Raw genomic sequence first — 24,995 nt, 5'->3', positions numbered from 1 at the left:
TAGAAAATTACAACATGTTATGGTTTTGAAAAATTTCCCAATGAAGGCTTGCCTGGGCTTGCCCAGGGAATTTCCTAAGGAAACCACACCTACCAGCCTTTCCCTATAAAAGCCTCAAGCCCAGGCTCCATTTTAAACATTTTTTTTGCTGGCCATGGTGTGCTGTGTGCTTGCCTGGAACTCTCCGACTTGGATGGAACTAAACCTTCAAGTTGATGAACTGGATTCAAACCTCTTATCCATTGAGGTAAGATTTTATTTTCCTATTTTTAGTTCCTTTAAAACATCGACTCGTTTAATAATTAAATAACTTAATTAATACATTATTATTTTCTCTCACAGGAAATTGTATCTGAAATACGAAATGAAAATACTGCTTTTGCTACAACTTGGGGCGAAATTGTTGGCTTGGTTGAAGACCTTATGAGCGACCAAGACCCACAGAACGAGCAAGACCTTGAGTGGGATGACTTTGGGGTTCCTTGGAACTCTCCGACTTGTATGGAACTAAACCTTCAAGTTGATGAACTGGATTCAAACCTCTTATCTGTTGAGGTAAGATTTTTATTTTCCTATTTTCAAACTTTGATTGAAGCATACTCATTTAATAATTAAATCACTTGATTAATACATTATTATTTTCTCTCACAGGAAATTGTATCTGAAATACGAAATGAAAATACTGCTTTTGCTACAACTTGGGGCGAAATTGTTGGCTTGGTTGAAGACCTTGTGAGCGACCAAGACCCACAGAACGAGCTCGTCCTTGATGACCCAACCAAAGAGTTATACCTTGGAGACCAGCAAAATCCTGAAAAAGAGTTTTACAGCAATAGTACTCATTGTGAGTTATCAAGACAATACCCACTGAACAAGTTATACCTTGATGAGCCAGAACACAAGTTTTACCTTGGAGACTCACAAATTTTGAAAAAAAATCAGTAAATGAGTTCTGCCTTGATGGTTTAAATAACTACATTGGAGACTTAGGAAAAGGGTTCTGCCAAGATGGTTCTAAATATGGGGCCTACCTTGGAGACTCACAAATTTTGAAAAAAAATCAGTAAATGAGTTCTGCCTTGATGGTTTAAATAACTACCTTGGAGACTCAGGAAAAGGGTTCTGCCAAGATGGTTCTAAATATGGGGCCTACCTTGGAGACTCACAAATTTTGAAAAAAAAAAATCAGTAAATGAGTTCTGCCTTGATGGTTTAAATAACTACATTGGAGACTCAGGAAAAGGGTTCTGCCAAGATGGTTCTAAATATGGGGCCGACCTTGGAGACTCACAAATTTTGAAAAAAATCAGTAAATGAGTTCTGCCTTGATGGTTTAAATAACTACCTTGGAGACTCAGGAAAAGGGTTCTGCCAAGATGGTTCTAAATATGGGGCCTACCTTGGAGACTCACAAATTTTGAAAAAAAAAATCAGGAAATGAGTTATCCTTAAGAGACTTTGTAAGTTGGTTTTATTTTGAATACTTGAAATGTGGGTTCTGGCTTGATAACTCACAATGTGATACATATTTTGGAAACTCAACGGGAATGTGGTTATACCTTGAAGACTTGGAAAGTTGGGTTTATGTTGGAGACTTGAAACTTTTTTGGAGACTTTTATTTATTTATTATTATTATTTTATTTATTTATATTTTGGAGACTTTTGGAGTTGCTATCACTCTTTGGGATCTAAACCTATCGATGTAGTTCTTTGTCGGATGGTGCTTGATGGGAGCAAGATCAAGAAAGTTCTGGGAAGAAAGTGCAGGCTTACTCCCCCTTTCTACGTCATCAAACCTGAAAGCTTTAAAAGACAGAATTGGAAGAAGAGAAAAAAACATAAAAAATATACATTGTTTGTTCTGGGAAGAAAGTGCAGGCTTACTCCCCCTTTCTACATCATCAAACCTGAAAGCCTTAAAAGACAGAATTGGAAGAAGAGAAAAAAACATAAAAAATATACATTGTTCGTTCTGGGAAGAAAGTGCAGGCTTACTCCCCCTTTCTACGTCATCAAACCTGAAAGCCTTCAAAGACAGAATTGGAAGAAGAGAAAAAAAAAAAAACGTAAAAAATATATATATAGGTGGAAATCTCATTTTGAAAAAGACATTGTGTTGGGGTTGAGATTTTGAATGTGAGGGTTGGGGTTGAGATTTTGAATGTGAGGGTTGGGGGACACACACACACACACACACACACACACACACACACACACACACACACACACACACACACACACACACACACACACACACACACACACACACACACACACACAAAGTTAAGCCTTGACTATTCAGTTGAGGATTCTGTGTTTGGGGTTCACAGATCTAAGAACGTCCACCCCTTGACACACATTATATACTGTTATACACCTCAGACTTAGCCCTCGAGTGTCCACAACGGTGTATAGTAGGAGGGAGTGAAGGGACAACCCATTGCTCCCATGGGTATTATCTGCTTAGTTTTGTCTTTTGTAATTCCTGTGAATAAAATGAACCTAAAATCTCTTCCCCTTCCAAATCATATATCTTATAAGTCCAAGGAACCGTATCTATTACATCAACAATTTAAAAAAGTTCGTTCGTCCATCGTTTAGTATAACCCTTTTCAAAATGAGATTTCCACCTATATATTCTTACGATATCACCAACTTTGAACTTAGGTTTTCTGACATTAATCTCTTTTTCATATTTTAATTTTGTAAATGTTTCTGATGGTTTCATATTTGTTGACCTGTGAATCGTGTCATGATACTTATCCACAATATCCTGAATAAAAGATGACCATTGTTGTGAACCGAGTTGTGTGAATTTTTTATATAGTCTCTCTCTCTTTTAAGGTACGATTAAAACGTTCAACAACAACTGCCTTCCCTTCATTAAAGGTACTGTATAATGTAATACTGTTATTTTTTTAGAAAATTCATAAATGTCTTGTTATAAAACTCTCTACCCTCATCAGTCCACAATTTTTTAGGTTTTCTTTTACTTTTATTAAATATCTGTTGAAAGGCAAACATAAGAGTATTTCCTGTTTTGTTTTTTAAAGGGACAACCCATGCGTATTTACTCCTCAAATCAATTACGGTTAAAGCATACTTGTACCCCTTATCATTATTGAGTTCAATCAAATCAGCGGACCAGATAAAATCAACTTCCTTGGAATAAACTTTCCTTCTACGAAACTTTGTGAATATTGGTTTATGTAATTCATCAGCTAATTGCTCTTCATTCTTAATGACATCATTAGAGCCAATGAGTTTTTTGAATTTCCAAGTCCAAGTTTCAATTTAGCACTGATCATCTTCTTCACAATGAACCGATCAACTTTTTCTCTCAAGGTTGGATTTTGTATCAGAGACAAATTATACAACATTTCTCTATCGGCTTCATGCTTTTCTTCCAACGTTGTGGTATTCCCATAATCAATATCGCGTCTCATGCACACTTCATCAACTCTATTGATGGGTTTACTCCATGATTTAGGATTGTCTACCTCATCTAATCTTTTATCCAAGTTTGTGCCTGGACCACAGAAAGAATACCCTGGAAGATGTAATTCCCCTGGTATTCCAGTAGTTGTAAATTTACTTCCTGATAAAAACTTTTGTATATCTCCTCCTCGTTTGTGTTTGGAAATAAATTGATTTTTTTTTGAACCACACACCGAACATATACCTTTTTGTATAACCCTGTTATTTTTACTTTTAATATATGAAATATTTTTAGTATTAGTTTTCTTTTTACATTTGAGACAATAACTCATTTATTTATGAGAAAAATTCCTGCAGAGTGCAAAAACCTTTTTAGTTTCTAACATGCACATTTGAATCTTAATTTTTAAAACATAAAGAATCCTTAGAAATGCCTTCACTCTCCTCCATTTATTTAAGAAAAAAAATGAAAAACTTGAATTAAAATGAATATCTTGTCGATGTCAATATTCTTGTCGAAAGTATTGCAAATAGACTTGTCAATTCTTTGTTTTCCTCCTCGGTGGGTTGAGTTATTTTCTGTAATACCACCAATCTTTTTTTAATCTCACTGGTTTCCATATTTTGATATTTATTTTGTCTCGCTCTTTCCTCCCTCTCCTTCTCTCTCTCCTCCCTCTCCTTCTCCTTCTCTCTCTCCTCCCTCTCCTTCTCCCTCTTCTCTTTTTCCTCCTTCTCTTTCTTCTCCCTCTCCTCCTTCTCTCTCTTCTCCTTTTCCTCCTTCTCTTTCTTCTCCCTCTCCTCTTTCTCTCTCTTCTCCTTTTCCTCCTCTTCCCTCTCTTCTTCAACTCCTTCCTCATCCCTTATTATCCTTGAATCGCTTACACCCCATAGAATATCATACATATATTCATCAGGATTTCTTGTTATTCCTGTATCCAAAATAATTTTTTTTACAACAGGAAACCAATAAAATTTCTTTTGAATTTCGAAAAGAGCCTTACCTTTTCTTAACTTTATAATTTTTTCATTATTTAACATTCTAATTAAATCTAAAGTTGTCGGTTTATCAACATCAGCATAATGCCAATCTTTTATTGAAAATACCTCATTCTTATGTTGTAGAACATATTTATTAAAATACCGAATACCCTTTTTTCTTGAAGGTATGCTTGGACACGGAAATGATAATTTCAGAGATGCCAACTTTTGGAAATCAGAATCAGGGAGGATTTGCAACCGACACCAAATAATGTGCGCGAAGCGCACATCTTGAGCGCGGAGCGCTCGACCCTTGCGGCGGGGTCCAGGGCCCGCCTTAGGGCCCTGGAAGCTCTGGGGTTCTAGACGCTCTCTAGTGCCCTCTGAGCCCTATTTTGGAGCATTTAACATGTTAAGAATTCCCACTTTTTGAACAAAAAAAGGGGAAAATTGTGCACTTTTTAATGTTACATGTATGTTAATATTAGTAAGTTAGGGGACAATCAAAGATTAACAAAAAGCACAAAAGAAGCAATATTTTTCTTACCTTACTGGCTGGTACTACTGCTGCTTGCTTTTTCCATGGCAGCTTTGCTGAGTGACAGCTGTGTGGCTCTTTTAGCCCTTCTGATTATGTCTTTGCTGTATTCTCTCTGGTAGCAAGGGGTGCTATGAGCTAGTTTTTCAATTAAGAGAGCTTCCAGGGTTTTGACACTCAAATTGGGACGAAATTCAGTATGATTCTTCCGTACAAGACTGAGTGCCCGCTCACATGATGCGTTCGAATGAGGAATGACCAAGATTCCCTTCATCACTTTGCTCAAATTAGGATACTTCTTGGCACCAGTGCAGGGATCTGTGAGCTGTGAAATCCGATGCCACTGCTCATCCACTCTCACTGTCTCAGTAGCAATTGTAGCTATGGAGGCGTCTGCCTGGTAGTGAGCGAATTCACTCTCAAGACTGTCTATGTCACTATCACCGCCACTGAACAGACAGGGGAATTTCTTGATGAAAAACTCCACACAGTCAAACCACACTTCTTGGTGTAGCTTAACATCCAGCACCTGAGCATGCTTGGCTAATTCATCATCTCGCGGCCAGGTTTTGAAGATGTAATTGCAGGCTTTCACATAATATGAGCGAACTGCACTGAAGAAACCTTGGATGTCTGACTCACTCAGAGTGAAGGTGGATTTCTTGAGACTCCTTTGTTCCCTTATATACAGTTTGGCATCGTTCCCAATCATGAGGTCCTCATCATTCTTCTGATGATTTCTGTCAGAGAAGGGTACATTTACCAGAGCAACCGATGACACCGATGGTTTCAAAAACCGTACGAAGATATCTTTCAGAAGACCATTCAATTCTCCGTGCAGGAGATGAATACAGGGTTCGTCTCTTTGGAGCAGAAGATTCCCCTTCTCAAAAAGCTTGTTAGCATATCGAAGGAAGAAACAATAGAGTTTTGTTTGTGGAGACAAGAACATCCTGTTGACACGTTTTTCTCTAGATTCCTGCACAGTGTTTGAGGAAGATGCGCTTTTAGTTGTAGAACTCGTAGTACACTTAGCCGCAGGGTGATCACACTTGCGTTTACTGCCAGCAGAAGAGGTCAGACTCGTAGTACCAGATCCAATTTTACGTTTGAGGAGAGAGCTTGAGGTAGGTGCAGCCAAGGAAGAAGACCTCTGATTCGAAGGTTTTGCTGAGCTTCTATCAAGTGATTTGGCAAAAGCAGAACTTAACTTGGGTCCTTCTTTGCCTGTAGATGGGACTATCACAGTCTTTCTCGACTCTGAAGGGATCTGCTTTGTAGATGAACGTGATGAAGGGCCGGTGATGCTACCTGCTCTCAGCATTGGTTTTGGTGCTGTCCCTGCTGTCTTCTTCGCAGCAGATACTGCAGTGGTAGTGGTGAATGCTGCTCCACTAGTGCTTGATCCTGCAGTGCCAGTACTGGCAGTAGATACAGTGCCGTCCTTCTTGCTCGTTGTTAGAGTCTTGGCTACAGTTGGTTGCATTTTTCTTCGTACTTCTTCTTTGAAGTAGAGGCGAAGTGGCTCCCACTGTTCAATCAGCCTGTCTAGGCACTGACCAAGGGACAGCCACCTTGTTGCGACATGCTTCAGAATCTTGTGTGTCGGGGCATCACAGAGTTCTTGCAGTGCTTTCACTCCTTTGACGCGTTTACTACTTTTGTCCAAGTAGTAGTAAATATCGATGAGAAAGTCATCTAATTCAATGGGTAAGGCCTGAGCCGCCTTCTTGGCCGTATTGTGCATCATATGGCAAGGGCATCCCATGATGTAGCACTCTGGATTTTGTTTGTGGATATAAGCAGCGACTCCTTTGTGCTTGCCCACCATGACAGAGGCATTATCAGCACAAAAGGAAACACAATTTCCCCACGGAATTTTCCTGTCACTGAACTCATGATCAAGCAGTTTGAAAATGTTTTCTCCAGTGGAATCTTGTTTGCACGCAGGCAAACTTAGCAAACCTTGCTTCACAATCCCAGCACTGTTGTCATAGTACGAAATCAGGACAGGATATAGCTGGGCCTCACCACTGTCATTGCTACCGTCTGTAGCTAGGCGAAATGGAGCTAGTCTAGCAATATCGGCAATAGATGAAGCAGTAACATTTGACAACTCACCAATTATTGCTGAAGTTTTTGTTCTTGCACATCCATACTTTGAAGCAACTTTTGAATCTGGAAACATCTTTTGAAATAGAGGTCCAGCATGATCTGAGACTGATATGGGCAAGTTATGTTCCACAATAAATCCACTAAAGAGAAGTTCCGCTCGGGTAACATCCTCTTCCTCGCTTGTCCCTTGTTTGGTGAAATAATTCAGAAGTGTACCAGTACTCGTGCTCGAAGATCTCTCCTTTGCAATGTCTGTGTGCCATTTGCTTCCAACGTGCTTCCGAATATCATCGCGACCTCCATGCTCAACTGAAATATCAACGCTGCATACTGTACAATACGCATGATGAATTCCTCTTTCAGACTTTCGAATACACGGGTATTGGAGACTGTATTCGGTCTTGTACTTCTGAGACCATTTCTTGGTCTTCGTAAGCTTCTTTTCTGCCATTTCGTAATCAACATCGAGGGCTTGAAGCATCGGTAACTTCGAAGTCGATGTTCCACAGCTGCAGCGCGACTCGTAGAACTCTAGCGGCTGTTAAACACCGCACGGTGGTCGCGACCGCCGGGCTGGTACGGGCCCAGCTGCATGCAGTGAGCGTATCGCATGCATATACACTGTGCATACATACCGCATGCACTGTATTGCACACATACCGCATGCACTAAATCTCAGTGCATGATCGCATAAGCGAGATCCAGACCCAATGTTTCGCTGCTCCTCATTTGAATTTGCAATTTTTTTACGTACAATTTGGTAGCAGCGAACGTTATGGAGTTACCACATGCTATACGTAGCAGACGATGCTTTTCATTCAATTCTCATACTAGTACATTCTGATTAGTGAACAGTGCAAAAATATCAAAATTTCGGGAGGATAAGGATAGTGATCGTAAGGGCGGGAGTTTGGGTGAATTTTCGGAAGCCTCCCGATGAAATCGGGAGGGTTGGCATATGTGTAATTTTCTTGAAGCCTTCTTGCTGTCATTTATGTATTAGAAATATATGTTAGAATAATATTATGGCACGAAACACCTCCCCATCTTCCCATAGTTAAATCATTTTGTATTTCCTTACTTATTATATATAATCCTGTTTTTTCTGTTTTCATGATATAAACAAGGGCAAAACCATTATTATATTTACCCTTATGAAATTCTTTTATTTGTTGTTTACTAATCGTGGCCCCACAAAACTCATTCTCGATACCAAGTGGATAATATTCTTCCTTACGAGACTGATTTAATTGTTCCAGGTCTTCGAGGTTAATTTTGAATGACCAATTATACCCTAAATCATTCATATCATACCCCCATTGTTCTATTCCCATACAAACGATACGCCCTTCTTTATAAAAATTTATTTTAATTCGAACTGTGAATTCTGTATGACCTGGAGATAATATCAACACTTCTGTATCTTTGAAATACACGGCCGTTTTATTTAAAGATATATATTGTGATAAATCGCTTAATCACACCGTCATTCGCGTCAGTTGGGCTTGGATAATTTTTTAATTTATAAGCATTTTTCATGTTAATATTTTTGGTTATATTATATTTATGTCATTCAGCCTGTGCCTTTGTGTAATAATTTGATAAATCAATATCCAGTTCTTGGGATACACCAAAGATAGAACCATCTTTACCAACACAAGTCATTTATATTAGATTAAAAATAATATCATAAAATTTTTTATTTTTGTTGAGTTGAAATAACACATACAGACATAATTGACCACAACACTTGGAATTTAATTCTTGGACTTGAAATGTTTGATAAACACCATTCTGTAAGAATTTTATGACTTCAACAGGTGGTGGAAGACCAAAACTATCAAAATAATATTTGTCTTGACTATTAAAAATACAAACCCAATGAGAACCGTTCCCATTATTATCTTCTAAGTTCATAATAATATTATTTGTATGTTTCGGCACATTTGTTAATTCATCTCTCATACAAATAACCACATTATGAATTTTTAATTTCTTACAATATTTGACAAGTTGTAAATTTGATGTTGTATTCTTTCCAAATTCTTTAAACCACTCATCAATGCTCATTTATTTATTAGAAAGATATAATCCATTACCTCTTTTCGTTAATTTTACACCTGCTTGTGCTTTAGAAGAAAGCATATCTCCAACTAACAATCTCGCTTTATCAGGCAGACCTTCAAGTTTTTCAGCAAAATCTACAATTACACCACTTCCACTAATTTGTTTCTCCAACTCTTTGTTATGTCTTTCCAATTCTTTTTGAACCTGGAGTTGAGCCTTCCTTTCGTTGGCAGTTTTCACCGCTGTTGAAATACCACCCGTCAATGCTCCAACCGCACTTAAACCAGCAAATAAAGGAATTAGAAATGGGAGAAATCCTTCACTCGTCTCTCTTATTGAATATTTCTTCAACATTGGTTTTGTCATTTTAATTTTAAATGAGCCAGTGTCATTCAAGATTTTAACCTGTTCTCTTGTGAGCAAAACATCAATTCTTACTGCTCCTTTTCTCTGAATTGTATTAACGTTAATCGTACAAGGCTTTTGATTTTGAACACAAGATGATAGTTTATGAAGATTGATTTGATAACCATATACCCGAGTTGGTACTTTGCCACTCATTTATTTAACAAAAAATTATGTGAGACTAATCATCACACCATTATCTGTATTAATCTGCAATTCTGTTTCTTCCAAAAGCAAATAATATGTATCAACGTCTTCACTCTCTCCTCTTTCAATGTATAGGGAAGTATCCACTCGATTAGACTTTATAGTTTCCTTTTGAGCGCTCAAGTCAAACGCATAGATTGTATACAAACTTTTAAATGCTGTCATATCCAAAATAGGTTCTTTATTTCCATTACTTTCACACACCTTTTGGTAAGACTTGTATGCTTCAGCAAAATCATTTTTTTCCCAATTAATTTCCAATCTATCTCGTGGATAAAATGTTCCATCTAGAGAAACGCGAAGTTGTTTCACCTTAGCATTATCACTCAATGCATTATTCTAATCAGTCGCAGTATCACCATCTGGCTTTTTAAAAATGATCCACAGATATCGTGGCTTTCCTTCCAGAACACCCAAATTCCACGTATAAGTGGTTTGGTTGAGTTTAACGTGTTGACATCTTATTTTGAGGTATGATACACTGAGTGGTTTCTTTGAGTTAAGTCTTCTATTCAACATCTCTTCTGTTTTAAGATTAGGAGTATATTCACTGATATACCAACTCATTTCCTCAATTACAAATTTATTCTGTTCATCAAAAGCACTACCAACACCAAAAAGCAATCTATTTTCATTATCATTCCTTTGTAGTTGAAATCTAATTTTAAGACCATACAGAACTTTATCATGATCACAAAATCCAAATATACCTTTAAGAGGAACTGCCACAGTAAAACTATTTACTGCTTTTGTATCATCATTATACATTCCTTTCCTTTGAGTATATCCAGGGTCTGTGTTTGTTCCCGTTGACATATCAGGAATAAAACCTTCGACAGACCCCTTTCCCATTCTATCACTGAATGTATAGAGTGTAAATTCAGATATTTCATTTCAGATGCAGCAGAGACATAATCAACCGCTTCAACTTCTTGCGTTCCAATATACAAACGCACACAATCAAACATTTTCCAGAAGAAATCATTTACAAGTGTAGCGTTTGTGTTATTCCCAGCTTTAGTGAATTTAAATTTACACAACAAGAAACTTTCGGAGAGATTCAAATAGGTTTGTTGATTATTTATTTCAAAACTTTTTGTACCATTCGTATTCCAGTCTGTTCCAGTTATTGCATTTACCTTGAAGTAATCTTCTATTTTAGTGGAGTTTGAGATAATAATAGTATCATCCAAATCAGAGATACTATCAATTGCTTCCATACTTGTATTTATTTAGGAAAAAAAGATGTTAAAACTTTTGAAACCCTGATCCAAGTATTCGAATTATTTTCTGTCGTTCTTGGGGGACAACTGAGTTTTGCCTTTCTTAATTTCTTTTATTGCTTGTAATTTATGAGATTCCTTCTGGGCATCTTTTATGCTCTTTACAGCACCTGCTACATTTCCCACAGCAGAAGCAGTTGAACCAATTAGATCTTTATGTTTAAGAATAGTTGAACCAATACCCATGAGAGTATCAATTATCCCATCTCCTCTAAATTGATGTCCAACACCCCTTTGTCTCTTAGGTTTATAGTATCCTCTACCAAGATACATATCTTCACCCTTGTAGTATGGGGAAAGGAACATCCCATCCCCTGTAATTATTTTATATTTTCCCAACTCGTGTTTCCTCACAATAACCATCGTATTTATTTATTGGAAAACTTCACGTAGGTGAATTCTGATGGATATAACTTCTCCATTAAAAGAAATCATACGATTATCTTGGTCGGTTATCCTAAGATTTACTCTGTGTATGGTTTTTCCTGACACAGGGAAATAAACCAAATTTTTGGGTTCCATATTGAATTTATAACCAATTGGGTTTGAGTATGCGCTGAATGAAAATATTGTATTTGTTTTTCTTCCATCATTATAAGCACCATCAATCAAATCACAGTGAATTAACACCGAATTTATTCCTGAGGATATTTGAATGACATTATCACTGCAAAATGTCCCATTAGTTTCAATCTTTTTTGAGGAGAAACCCAATAACTCTCTAAATGAATTATCAATTGTGAAATCAACCTTGTCGTTATTTTTAACTTTAATCGTTGATTTTGAAGTATGTTTTTGAATGTCTATAACAATATTTTTTGGTTCATCACCCTGTTCTTTCATAAGACGAACAATTTCGGAAGATATTTGAGAAATCTCATATGCTCCGGGTGAGACTGTTATCGTTTTGTATCCACTTCCAGGATTATAACTAAACTTGTCATTTTTATCAGTTATATTAAATAAGGTATTATAAGTTTCCATGGACAATAAAGATGCCTCATATTCTTTTGTTGGGTCAAGTTGTAGTGGGTATGGGAATGAAGATGTGTGGTCGCTTGTTGTGAAATTAAAACTCAGGATTGTGCTTCTCATCTTATTTAATATGAGATAAAATGTCTTTATATTGAGATTTATTAATTATTTTCATCAACTGGTCTAAAATGGCTGATGCTTCATTAAAACAATTGTTATTTCCAGCCTTCTTACTACCTAACAACAATAACAGTCTATTAACTAATTGCGATGGGTCATTTGGAAGAAAACTAATACCTGAACCAAGGATACTTAAAGCCTTAATAATGTGTTTCTCCTTCTCATTTTTCCTACTTTTACTAGAAATACTAACCCTATAATTTAGAGTGTTCAGCAGATCAATATATACTCTATCATCATTATTTTTCATATCCAATGGTTTATCAATATACTTTGATTCATCCCTCACAGTTGAACCTTGTCTTCCATCTTTTGTGAGGAGAAACATTAATCTCGGAGTTAGTTTAACAGGGGGTTGAGCAGAACCCAAGAACCTTAATTAATCATTAAATATCAATACCTTTTCTTGAACAAGATGAAATATTGCTGGTTGTTCTGTTGGAATGAGTCCTGCTTTGGTTTTTGAATCCGCTGAATATTCATTGTTTTGAAGAGCATTCACAATATAATCAGGGGGTCGATTAATCTCTTCCAGTTGTTGAAATAAACCTTCATCATCATATTCTAATTATCCTAAATGCTCTAATTCTTCCTCAGTCATTTGATCAAAATCTTTTAACATTTGAAGTTTTTTTAGGAGTATATTCTACTGTGGGAACTGTGGAAATATCTTTCATTTTTTCTTGGGAAGTTTTTAAAAGTGGTTTCAAAAATTTCTCTTGTTTTCTTTCAAATGCTTCTTCGCCCGTTAGTTTCTGTCTGTGTTTCTTCTTTATGTGTTCCTGCTGTTTTACAACTTTTGAAACCAACTCTTGATGTTCCTTAAATCTTCTTGCTCTTTCTTTTGCATCCATTTATTTATTGTAAAATATCATTTAATGAATTGTAAAGATCAACAGGGAAATTTTCCTTTTCTTCATCATTCAAGTAGATGTGTTCAAATAAATCCTTTTCTTGAAATATTTCATCAAATTCTTTATTAACATTAATGCGAGTTGTAATTTCTTCTTCACTAATACTTGCATCTCTGCTTTTCATACGTTTGTGTTGAGTTTCTTCATCAACATCAAAACCGAATGATAAAATCTTCATTCCGCTCAGATGTTTAATAATTTGTCTCGTTCCTTCTGGATTAGTTTCTAATATCCCAAGACCACCAGATTTTAGTTTCCTTAACTCACTCTTACAATGTGAATATTTTGTTGTACCAAGAGAAACCTCCTCAAATATTTGACCTTCATTCCTCAATCGCATATGTTCCTCCACTGAAATATAGTGATAATTGTCACCTTTTACTTCTCCAGGTCTTATTGCTCTAGTTGTTGTTGATACAATGCGTATCACGGGGTGTTTTTTAAGTAAATTCACAACATTCTCATTTGTACTACACAAGAACATTGATTTATGAAAGTTTTTTTCCAGAAGCAGATTTACCCACAAGATTTACAATAATAGTTGTCATTTATATATGTAATTGTTTATAAAACAAAAAATATATCCCTTAATATCTCATCTTGTTTCACAACAATATATTTATATTTTTCAGTCGTGTGCTTCATGTAATCCTCAAATTTCTTTTTACTACATAATGTAGAACAATTATCTCTCCAAAAATTATTGATATCTATTCAATTTAACTTGAATAAAATAAAAGTATTAGCATTGTTTCTGATGGAACGACGAGGAAGTTGAAAGTACGATTGACTAAGATAAATACAATTACAAGAAGAATGTCTCCCTCTTGTGTAGTAGCTGTCCATTACCGTTTGGTTTCTCTCATTAACACAATCATCAAAGATAACGAGGTTCTTTTTTGATTTATCCAAATCTTGGGGAGACGGTATATCATGCGTATTATCACTAAGAATACAAGTTATGGGATTTGATTTCTTTTTACATCTCTGTGTATCACAAAATAGTTGAATTATATCTTCAATGTTATAATCATTTAGGTTTTTTTGACGTTTAAATAAACCGATTATATCTTCTTTTTGAAGACCAGCATTAAAACCTTGTGAGAGTAGTTGATACTCTGGTTGAAAACTCGACTTTGTGAAAATTATTAAATTATCATAATCTAAAAAGTTGGGAGTGAGGAGCATTTTTAAAAGTAAGCAGGTTTTTCCACATCCACTTGAACCAACTATGAGACATCTTAATGAATTTGGGAGATTTTTATGGTTGTTAAATTTTATCTTATTTTCCCAAATGGGTAAAAAAAATCATTCATTTATATATTTGGAAAACAGGTTATTTAATTTATTATTGGCTTTTTTTAGAAACTCTATATTTTATCCGAAGTTCAGGTTTAATTTCAAGATAATCCATTATTTTATTTATACAATATCTTGTGTTGATATTTCCCTGAAAATCACATCCATGAATAATATATAACAACAATCCTTTGAACATTTCTCTAATACGTTCAGTTTCTTCCCTTGTAAGGAAAAGTGTGTTATCACCCTCATACTTTACATTCATTTCTCTAATCAATCTTGTAAAGTAATTCATTTTTGGTGTAAATCTAAAAGAATTATTTTCCTTTTTATATTTTTTATTATCATTAATTAGAAGATAATCACAGAATATACATTGTTTATAGGCTTTTGACTCTGTGTTTAATTCCCGTCTTTCACACGCAGGACAATTCTCAAATTTGTCATATTATATGGAGAATCAGGAAAGTCTAGCATATTTATAAAGTAAAACTTTACTTAAACTGAAATTCATCTGAACTTTCAGTTGTATATTGACTCATATTTAATAATATTACCATTGATATCGATATACTTTTTTCATTACCAGATTCAACGACAACATTTTTTTATATTGAAGGTAATTTTAAAATGATCGTTAACTACTATTGAACGAAATGTCATTTCACCTGATATATTAACATCCTTTATTTCATCAGGATTTACATCTTTAGGGTTGTTGAAAAAAATACAAATTTCTCCTTGCATATTACAGATGGTCTTATCTTTTCTTTCTAAAGCTTCATCCATAAGGTTTTTGTTTTTTGATACTTTTTCTTGTTTCATTGCTTTTTCTAGTTTTGAATATATTACCAGAAGGAGAGGAGAAACTTTTGTTAGAGATACTTTAATTGATGTTCTACCAGGTATATTAAAAGCCCTTCCACTGAAGAAAATTGAAGAACTCATATTATTTACCATAATTGTTTTTATCCAATAGTTGTTATATTTATCTTTGTTCAATTTTACATCCTTGACATATTTCTCAGTATCTTTAACAAATGAAGAGATTGATTGAAACTTGTCTTTTGTGTCTTGAAACATTGTATTTATTAAGTGAAAAAGTTGGAGGATAAAATGGTTTTAAGCACAGATTCACCTGTAAAATAAACGAAATTTTCATCAAGAAAATTTTAGTTTAAGCAAAGATTTATTATATAAATATGGTGAATACAACATACTGCGATGTTTGTAATCACAAATATAAACATTATAGAAAACACCTCCGAACCAACAAACACACATTTAATCTATTTCATAAAATATCTCCTCTTGAGTTGGAAAGAAAACATTGTGATATCTGTTCAAAGGATGTTTTGAAGAGAAGTTATAATAGACATCTTCAATCACAAAAACACAAGAAAAATGAGTTTAAAGTAAAGGGAGACTATTATATTGAAAACACTGATGGGGCATTTAAAGGGCATATAAAAATAAGGATTTTTCAATTTGGAGAACCCGGTCCATCATCAATAGCTGAATCAATTGAAATAGTGAAACCTGATGTTGAAAAAGTTATTAAAAAGACATTAAAAGAAATGAAAACTTTAAAGTTTTATATGGGAGTGAAAATGAATATGAAAAGACAAGATGAAGAACAAACTCCTTATATGAGAACAGATCTTCATTTTATAACATCATTTCAAGATTTTTTGAATAGTGGGGTTTATGAATAACTATCAAAACAAGAGGAGGATGTTGATAATACAGTGGTAGGAAGTGGATTCAATATTAAAAAAAATCATCTTTTTAGATATACACATTCTAAAATCAAACCCTCTTAAAGCTTCTTCTTATATTGAATTACCAAAAGAAATAAAACTAAAGAAGGCAGTTGTTAATATTAAGAACAATGATAATAAATGTTTTCTCTGGTCTGTTCTTGCTCACTTTCATCCACCAAAATGTAATTCAGAAAGAGTAAAACAATATATGAAATATGAGAATACCTTGGACATTAAAGATTTTAAATTCCCAATGCCACTAACAGATAATCCTAAATTTGAGAAAAAGAATAATCTTTCTGTTAATGTATATGGATTAACGGATACAAACAAAGTTCAAATATTAAAAATTTCAAACAACTATAAAAATGAAGAAACACACATTGATCTTTTATGTTTTAGTGTTGGAAATAATTCGAATTACACATATATCAATAATTTATCAAGATTAATCTCTTTTCAGGTATTCAGAACAGCAAACAAAATATATCCTTGTAAGCGATGTCTTAATTCATTTCATACAAAAGAACGATTAGAACAACATTCAAAATATTGTAGTAATCATAAATCAGCTGTAATTACAATGCCTAAACCTGGTGAAAAGATTTCTTTTGAAGATTATAATAAATCTATCATGCACCCATTTGTGATATACGCTGATTTTGAATGTATCCTTAAAAAGATAAATACTGCTTCTCCTAATCCAAAAGAATCATATACAAATAAATATCAAAAACCTATTCCTTGTGGTTTCTGTTATTATATCAAATCATCTGTTGGAGAAAAGTATAACAACCTTGAACATTATAGTGGAAAAAAAAGCTTCACAAGAGTTTGTAAAACGATTAGAAAAGGATTGTATAAGACTCACTAAATTAATGAAAGAAACAAATGAACCGATGAAATTAACCAAAGAAGAAAAATTAGAATTTAGAAAGAACAATATCTGTCATATTTGTGAGGGGGAAATTAAGGAGTCTAAAGTTAGGGATCATTGTCATCTTACTGGTAAATATAGAGGTCCCGCTCATTCCTGTTGTAATCTTAATTATAAATTACCTTCTTTTATTCCAGTCTTTCTTCACAACAGCGCCAACTATGATACACATCTATTTATAAATGAACTTTCAAAAACACCAGGGAATATTTCTGCCATAACAAACACAAGTCAAAAGTATATTTCATTTACAAAAATGATATTCACAAAACCTTTAACTCGTATTAGGTTTCTAGATTCTTACAAGTTTATGGGAACACCACTAGCCTACCTCGCATCAAATCTAAGCTCCACGGACTCTTTTCCAAATCTTAATTCATTCTTTCCAAAAGAGGAAATTCTCACTAAAGAGGAAATTCAGATTAAAGAGAGAATTCAAAGTAAAGAGGAAACTCTAATTAATGAGGAAATTAATGAAGAAATTCTAACTGAAGATGAAATTCTCATTATAAAGAAAATTCGAACAATGAATGAAATTCTAACTAAAGAGGAAATTCTGATTAAAGATTAAATTCTGATGAAAGAAGGAATTCTCACGAGAGAGGAAATTCAAACAAGGAATGAAATTCAAAGTAAAGAGAAAATTCTTGCAAGTAAGGGAATTTATCCTTATGATTATATGGATTCATTTATGAGATTTAAAGAAACACAACTTCCTTCAAAAGAAAGTTTCTATAATAACCTTTATGAAGAAGAGATAAGTGATAAGGAATATAAACACGCACAAGAAATATGGAAAATATTTAAGATAAAGAACCTTGGAGAATATCATGATTTATATCTAAAAACAGATGTTTTATTGTTAGCTGATGTGTTTGAAGCTTTTAGATCACTCTGTCATAATAAAAATTGTTATGGATTAGATCCTTCCCACTATTTCACAGCTCCTGGTTTAGCTTGGAGTGCAATGTTGAAAATGACAAAACAAGATATAGATTTAATCAGTGATGTTGATATGCTTTTGATGATTGAGAAGTCCAAGAGAGGTGGAATATCACAAGTATGTTCAAAAAGATGTGCTAAAGCAAATAATAAATATCTTCCAAATTATGATAGTGAAAAAGATAGTAATTATTTGATGTATTTTGATGCTAATAATTTGTATGGATGGGCAATGTCTCAATCTCTGCCTTATGGTAAATTAGAGTGGGTGGAAGAAAAGGATTATGAAAAGGCTTTGATGAATATTGTTATTTCTTCTCAAGAGGAATTGAATGACGAAGAAGAAGGTTATTATTTTGAAGTTGATTTGAGGTACCCGAGTGATCTTCATAATAAGCATAAAGACCTTCCTTTTGCATGTGAGAAAGAAACCCCAAAGAAAGAATGGTTCAGTGATTATCATAAAAGTTTTAATAATAAAGGCAAATCAACAGAAAAGTTATTAACAACATTCTATGATAAAGAGGGATATGTTTTGCATCAGAGAAGCTTAAAACCGTTTTTGAGAGAAGGATTGAGAGTCGCTAAAATTCATAGAGTTTTAAAATTTAAACAAAGTCCTTCGGTGAAAAAGTATATTCAATTCAATACAGATGTGAGAGCAAATACAAAAGTAAAATTTGAAGGGGACTTTTATAAATTAATGAATAATGCTGTATTTGGAAAGACTATGGAAAATGTTAGAAACAGGCAAAACATTAGATTCGCAACATCTTGGAAAGAAGCTTCGAGATTGATAAATAAACCAAGTTTTGAGAGAGAAGAGGTTTTTTTCAGAGAACTTTTCTGCAATTCATATGAAAAAGGAAAGTATTGTAATGGATAAACCAATTTATATTGGAACAGCAGTTCTTGATTTATCAAAGATATTGATGTATGATTATTATTTGTATAATGACTTAAAGAAAGAGTATGGTGAAAATGTTTCATTGTTGTGTATGGACACTGATAGTTTTATCCTAGATATAAAAACTGATGATGTCTATAAAGATATGAAGAAAAATATTGGATAATATGATACAAGTAATTTCAGCAAGAAGAGCGAGTTATTTTCCAAAAAGAATGAAAAGGTTATTGGTAAGTTTAAGGATGAGTTGGGTGGAAAAGTAATGAGTGAGTTTATTGGATTGAGAGCAAAGGCATATGCTTATAAGTATGGTGATCAGATTGATAAGAGCTTAAAGGGAATAAAGAAATATGTAATAAAGAAATCAATAACTTTTAGAAATTATTATAATTGTTTGATGAATAAGAAAGAAGAATATAGGAAAATGAATACAATAAGAAGTTATAAACATAACATATATAGTGAAGAAGTAAATAAAAAGGCATTAGGAGCCTTTGATGATAAGAGATTTATTTTAGATAATGGAATAGATTGTGTTCCATATGGATATTGTATGATAGAATGTATAAAATAGATTGTGTTTTAACGATGGGAAGATGGGTTAGGGTTTTTTAAGGGCTACCGCCGCGTTTTTTCGCAATATATAAATGGTCAAACCAAGTATTAATCAAACTAAAGAGTGGAGAAAATCTCAGTCTTGGTATATAAATGGAAAACATAATGAATGTGAAAAATATCAAATAAGTCTTATTGAAAAATAACTAAAACAAAGGTAAATAAAACAAATAAGCGAATCAATTTAAAAAGTAGTAAGTTAGAGGATGTAAAGAAAAAAATGAATATCCTTGAATGGACTGAAAACTTTGATGGTTATCAATTGAACAATGAAAAAACAATTTACTATAATCTCAAAATGATATGTGGCTCAGGAGGTGGTCAAACAAGAGCATTAAGAGAAGTTTATCATTTCGTAATGGCACAAAAGGGGTATCTTAAAAAATATAAAGATTTCAATATTTTAGATGGGGATTATTGTGCAAAGAAAATTAAACTATTGAAGGAATTTGAGAATGAACAAATCTTTATAGGTTCAATGAGTGAGCTAAACAATATGCATCGGTTATTTGATAAAGAGTGTTCCGAGGCTTAGACGTTTCAGATATTTCTTTCGAATCACCTTTAACAAATCACATTACCACTTTAGTACTTGAACAAATCTTTATCTTATTGCATGGGTTATTTGAAAAAAAAGTATCCCCAGGTTAAAAGGGGAGACAAATAAATATACCTTGGGATAAAAAGGGGGTTTATTTTTAGGGAAAAAAAATATGAATCGCTGAAAATCCCCCATTCATTTACATGGGGAAAAGTGAGCCAGAACCAGTATATTCACCCTACTGTCGTGCCAACAAAACCCGCCAAGGAGCACAGAGTCGGGGCACAGCCGCACGGCAACATTTGTGGCTCGCCCGCCAACGCGTCACGAGGACGCGGGTAGGACCCCCCGGTCTCACGGACCTGGCCGCTCCTCCAGGTTACGTGCACATTTGGCCTACAGGCCTGTCTGCCTCCTTGTCTATGAGGGTGGCTTCTTTCCTTAGCTTTTGTGTAAATGTGTTGGCGCCGTCTGCGAAGTAAAGCTGTATAAGTGTTGCGGTGTGTGCGCGTAGTCAGTATTAACTCTGCGTCGTTGTTGCTTTTATTGTTTTGGTTGCTTTATATGCATTTTGACTGTATGGCTGTATATACCTGCTTTCCGTGTGCCAGGAAATAAATGTGCATTGTGTGACCTGTTTTCCCGTTTCGCTTCGTCTTTTCCGAATTGAATCTCCGTCCTGCTTCACGTAAAGGGTTTGTAGTGGGTGCAAAACGCCCGGTAAATAATCTGAACCGTCGAGGTCGACGATAACACCGCTCGGTTATCCCGATAGTACGGAACGGGCCACCCAAGCGGCTCGTGTCCGGAGTCGACCTGCGCCGAGGTACGATCACCCGGTTTACCATCTGCGTGGGTACTTAGGTAGGTCGAGTTTTGCGAACAACCCTATCCTACGCGGGTAGCCGATTGGCATGATTGTGGTGATGTCGAAAGGCCCACCCCTGACTGGCTCCGGGCGATAGTTCCCGGAGGGTCACAACTGAATTGTCCGTCCGGTGGGCAACGTGCCACGATCCGAGTTACGTGGCCGTCCGCACGCCGGCGGGCGCGAATTCGCAACAATATATTGTTACGGCTGTGGAAATTCGCATTACACCATAAAGGGCCCTCAGGTGAGATATCTTCATTGGTACATGTGCAGTTAGCCCAAACCCGTTGTATAGAGGGAATTTATGTGATTCATCCGGGCTGTGATGCTTTGAGTTAGCCATTTTTTCTTTTCTGTCGTTATTTTGAACCAACCACGTCTCCACCGCCATCACACAACAACCACCTTAACCACCACGCCAGCCATCATCACCAACTACAACCACGCTCCAACCCGCAGCCAACAACCACAACGCCAACCCTCACCACAGAAGACCCTCCACCACCTTTGCCTTTACCTTCACGAATTCATCCCACATCATCGCTTCCACGGCCATTCCCGCACCACCTGTGAACAGTGAACGTCGGGCTGTCTCGGGCCCATTCGGTGATTGGTGCCGAACGCACCGAGCCGCGAGCGCGAATGGCGGCCTTTCCGAGGGGAAAATTCAGATCAGAAACGCTTCACGCCCACTTCTCCTCTGTCCAATTGGCGAGCGCGCGGCGGCTTGGCCCCGCCTCCAAGCGTGTGTATGTGAAGTCCATATATGCAAATTTTAGGATCAGGAGAGATTCACGCCCATTTTTTGCCCGACCAATGGCTGACCGGGGGGGGGGGGGGGGCGTGGCCCCGCCTGCAATCGCGTTCTGATCCTAAAATTTGCATATTGGCTGCTCCTGCAGCCTATAAAAAAAGGAGAGCGCAAGGCGAATTGAAGAGAGATGGGTTTTGGAGTTGCTTGGAGAGTGTCGTCGAGAGGTTGCTCTTGGGGGACAAGGAGCGTTGCGTTGGCGGAGTCGAGTGTGCGCGGTGGAACTGCAAGCAAGGGAGCTCGGGTCCGAGGCAGGAAGGACGGCGGTCGGCCATGAGGTTGCGGTGTGGGGGATCGCTCATCTCGTGGAGGGACTCAAGCCAGCCAGCTACTCCCCTCCCCCAGGGCATCAACAATTCCCCCTTTCCCCCGCGCTGAGATAGTGCAAAAGGGGGCCCCGTTCCCACCCCACCCCAAACGTCGTGCCAACGAAACCCACCAAGGGGAACAGAGTCGGGGCACAGCGGCGCGGCCACATTTGCGGCTTGCCCGCCAACGCGTCACGAGGACGAGGATAAGACCTCCCCGGTCTCGCGGACCTGGCCGCTCCTCCAGGTCACACGCACATTTGGCCTACGGGCCTGTCTGCCTCCTTGTCTTTGAGGGTGGCTTCTTTCCTTTGCTTTTGTGTAAATGTGTGTTGGCGCCGTCTGTGAAGTAAAACTGTATAAGTGTTGCCGTGTATGTGCGTAGTCGGTTTTAGCTCTTACATTTGCTTTATGTGAATTTTGATCCTGCATGGATGTTTATACGTGCTTTCCGTGTGCCGGGAAATAAAATGCTTGCTTGTTGAACTGTGCCCATTTCGCTTCGTCTTTTCTTTATTGACCCTCCATCTTGCATCACGTAAGGGGTTCGTAGTGGGTGCAACGTCCCGGTAATTAATCTGAACCGTCCAGGTCGACGATAACACCGCTCGGTTATCCCACTAGTACGGAACGGGCTGCCCAAGCGGCTCGTGTCCGGAGTCGACCTGCGGCGAGGTACGTTCGCCCGGTTTTCCATCCGCGTGGGTACTTAGGTAGATCGAGTTTGGCGAACAACCCTATCCTACGCCGGTGACCGATTGGCACGATTGTGGCGAGGTCGAAAAGCCCACCCGTGACTAGCTCCCGGCGTTGGTCCGAGAAGGTCACGACAGAATTGTCCGTCCGGTGGGCGACGTGCCGCGATTCGAGTTACGCGGCCGTCCGCACGCTGGCGGGCGCGAATTCGCAACAATATGTATAATATATATATATATATATATATATATATATATATATATATATATATATATATATATATATATATATACATATACATCTTCTTCTTCTTCTTTTGGCTGTTCCCTTTCGGGGTCGCCACAGCGGATCATCCGTATGATCCGCATAGTGATTTGGCACATGTTTTACGCCGGATGCCCTTCCTGACGCAACCCTGGTCGCCTCTTACGACACAGGGATATGGTACACCTATTTTAACCGGGATATACACCGGCCCAGTACACTGGTACTCATTTCGCCGACCTCGGAAGGATGACAGGCTGAGTCAACCCCCTGGTGTATTAATTCAGTGGCCCAACGGGGCTTGAACTCAGGACCTTTTGTATCCCAAGCCGCTGCGCTAACCACTGCGCCAACACCAGGCATATATATATATATATATATATATATATATATATATATATATATATATATATATATATATATATATATATATATATATATATATATATATATATATATATATATATATATATATATATATATATATATATATATATACACACACACATATATATACACACACATATACATATACATATTACTGTGCTTTCCATCTGAGAACTTCTTTAGTGTCAGAATGAGGAAATGAATGACAGACTCAGGTTCACCGAATAATGTGGGATTTCTCTTCCATAACCTTGATATAACTTTTAAGCTGGATCTCCCATCTGCTGGCACTCACTCATGTTCACTAAAAATAATAGTAATACGATAATTAATAATAAAAAAATTACCACCGTGTGGGGGTGACGGTCATCTCTATCATACCACAAGTTCTCAATGTTCAGTTATGACCGAAGACTACTGCGCAGTTCTACTGTGAAGCTCGAACTGCGCAGTTTGGTTAAAGATGACTCGGCATTTTGGCGCACACGCACAAAATTATATTTTGAAAATAAATGCCGACGTTTACATTTCGGGTTTTCAAACTTTTGCACCTTCGGCGGAAAATGTATAAATATAAAAGGCTAAAAATGTGTTTTATAGCGAACGAAGTGAGCTAAATACTTAACGCGTGCACGTGAGAGAACAGGAAATAACAACAACAACAACAACAACAACAACAACAAAATAGCCCTGGCTATTTCGAATCCATGTCGTTAGCAAAGACGTTTTGCTTCCGGTTGTTGTTAAACGCTGTGTGGTGTATAAAACACGATTGGGTTTTATTTCTATCTTGTGAGTATTACTTAACGCGTGCACATGAGAGAATAGGACACAACAAAAACAACACAATACCTTGGCAATTGTGAATCCGTGTCATTGGCTATGACAATTTTGCTTCCGTTTTTTGTTTTGTTGCTGGTTTTTTTGTTTCCGGTTTTTTTTCATGGGGAATGATGCATGCCAGGAGAGCATGACCGGAAGTGTTTATTTATTTATTCAATTATTTTTTTCCCAAAGTTAATTTTATACTTCCGAAAGTGATCTTTTTTCATGACAGGAAGTGTTTATTTTGTATTTAACATTACCGGGAATGATTTTGAAACTCTTTCCGGAACTTTTAATTTATTTTATTCATGACCAGAAGTGATCGTTTATTTATTCAATTATTTTTCCCCCAAAGTTAATATTAATAAAGATATCTCCCGTATCATCAAAAAATATTTTTTAATCGTGATTTACATTATTTGTTCGCTGATCCTGAATCCAGGCCGAAGTAACCGGAAATTGCGTCAAAATCATCAGCTGTGCGGCACTTACATGTACCACTGTATAGTTGGCAAGTATACCGTTGTGAACAAGTTTTATGTAAAGTCAGAAGCGAATGTAAGAAGAATTCTACATTCGCTTCTCCACTCTGCCTATTCCATATTATTTATATTTCATTTCTCCTTCCTTCCTTCTTTGCGAATCGCATCGGCGTTTTTGGCCATCTTCCAGATTACGTGACGATCAAACGGGAAGGAAATTCAAAAATCTGTCCGGTTAGA

General features: G+C 36.4%; 1 protein-coding gene across 1 annotated transcript in view; it reads left to right on the top strand.

Moving 5' to 3' along the window:
- Positions 1-24,995, top strand: part of LOC147028690 (uncharacterized) — a 188,611-nt gene that overhangs the window by 11,278 nt on the left and 152,338 nt on the right. The gene's annotated exons all lie outside the window — the stretch shown is intronic.

The sequence above is a fragment of the Eptatretus burgeri genome, chromosome 4, assembly GCF_056783735.1.
Source record: "Eptatretus burgeri isolate ZD-2024b chromosome 4, Ebu_testis_v1, whole genome shotgun sequence".
NCBI classification, from domain to species: domain Eukaryota; kingdom Metazoa; phylum Chordata; class Myxini; order Myxiniformes; family Myxinidae; genus Eptatretus; species Eptatretus burgeri.
This window is presented reverse-complemented; position numbering and strand designations above follow the sequence as displayed.